Genomic DNA, 2216 nt, shown 5'->3' on the forward strand with positions numbered 1-2216 from the left:
GTAATGGAGAGTACTTTGAAGGTGATAAGGTTGTTTTGTAAAAAAAATTTTTAAACATAGCTTTGGAAAAAAAATTCTGTTTTGTGGGGGGTATTATAGTTCTGGTCTCAGGGTGTGGAGACTTATTATTAAACCACTTTCAAGCACACTTGGACTGTGAGTTCATGACCTGGATGAACTCTGTGGAGACTGAATGGGATTCTCACTGTAAATCATACCCTTCTATGTGCCATGTGCTAAGTGCTCAGAATTTAAGTTCTCACACACAGGCATGATGTGTGATCATCTACCAGTTACTGTGTTCCTCTTGTATGCCGGGAAACACCTTTTTTCTTTTCTAGTAGATGATGAGATGTGATAGTAATGGAAGATAAGTGTGTCAGCCCTGGTTTAGGTCCTGAAAATAGACATAAACTTGGCAATTCATACCCTCCAGCACAGGGAGATGGTCTGGCAGAGGAGAGAGACATGCCACAAAAACTTGCAACGTGGCAGTCTGTCGGTGATAGTAGATGTGAACCCACCCACACGGCTCCTACCAACAACACTATTATTTTCTAGCCAAATTTCTCTGGCTGTGATGCTGTTGACTGATCCTTCCATTTACCTCCCTGTGGCCCGTTTTTTGTAAGTTTTTCTTTAACCTCTGCTAGTTTTCTTCTCTGTCCTGGCTTTCCTCTTTCAGTTAGCCCTTCGGATGTTAGTGGGCCTCAGGGCTCCATCCTCAACCCAGGGTAGTTTGGGGCACTTCTCTGATGTTTGACATGTTGACAATCCCTGTAGAGCCCAGGTCTGGGCTCTGGACACCATCGCATTCATTCATTCGTTCCTTGCTAGGGTTTGGGCTCCTGAAGAGCCCAAACCACATCAGAGTTCTAGCCATTCTGGAACGTATAGTCTCATGCAAGGGGCAGGCCTTAATAAAATAATCTCACAGAAAGGGTGTTTGATCTAGTTGAGGAGGTCAGGAAAGGGTTCTGTGTGACAAAATAGTTTTGGGGGCAGGGGATAAAGAGGAGCTGTTGTCAAGGAGCTCAAGAAGGAAAAGAATGTTTTGAAACGGAGTGTGGTAGCAATTACACAATACTGCTTGATGTGATTGAACTGTGAAACGATATGATATCTGTAATAGCTCCCAATAAAATGATTTTGGGGAAAATAGTTTTAATTTCCCTGAAAACACACCGATTTCCAGCTTCCATGGAAGTCGGGGCAGTCCACACAGCCCATCACCTCAGGTGTCCTTTTGAACTTTCAGCCTTGGGAACACTGTTTCCTAAAAGTCCCTTCTGAGTCAAGGTGTTGCTGAGATAAACTGGTAAGACCATTTTGTGCCTTTTTGAATATTTCAGGCACTTCCAGGTAGTCTGACTCCCAAAGTCAGACTAGTAACAATTTTTAGGGTTAAATCATTAATGATTTTGTTTCTTCAAGATAATGCTGCATGAAAACTTTAGTGACCACAAATTTATCACTGTCAGAGGGTACAAAAAGAGACCCCAAATCTCAGATATGAGATGAACGTCTCTTCAGTCTTAAACTGGAGAAGAAAAGACAAGAAAACACTATCTGGCCGAGAGGGACTGTTAGCACAGGGTCTTAATGGCGTCCGAGGCTTCGTAGAGATTCGGGCTGTAAAATGGATGTGAGGGGAGCCTGTCGCAAAAGCCTGACTGGCTGCAGACAGAGGCAGGACTACAGAAGTAGGACATGGACCTTACGTCAGAAGAGCTGACCAGATGGTTCAGGGCAATCAGGATGTGAATCGGGACCACAGGAGCCTTTCACTCACCCACGTAATCTATTCTGACACCTAGTGACCCTGTAGCGCAGGCGGTCCCTGGAGGTAAATGTTTACAGGAGTATAAAGCCTCATCTTTCTCCTTTGGAGAGACAGGTAGTTTCAAACTGCTAATGTGGTGGTGGTGGTGTCCAACAGGTAAGTCACTACTACTCCACCAGGGATCCCTGACCATAACACTCCAGTTTCCTAAGGGCAAGCCCCCAAGGGCTATGCAGCTTTTCCCTGGACGCCCTAGAACAGGGTCAGCAAACTTTTTTTTTTTTAATAAATAATTTTATTGGGGGCTCTTACAGCTCTTATAACAATCATTACATCAGTTGTATCCAGCACATTTGTCCATATGTTGCCATCATTATTTTCTAAGCATTTGCTTTTATTTGAGCCCTTGATATCAGCTCCTCTTTTTTCCCTA

Source organism: Echinops telfairi, unplaced genomic scaffold (genome assembly GCF_000313985.2).
Source record: "Echinops telfairi isolate 266 unplaced genomic scaffold, ASM31398v2 ScPeMD7_7458;HRSCAF=8496, whole genome shotgun sequence".
Classification (NCBI taxonomy): Eukaryota; Metazoa; Chordata; class Mammalia; order Afrosoricida; family Tenrecidae; genus Echinops; species Echinops telfairi.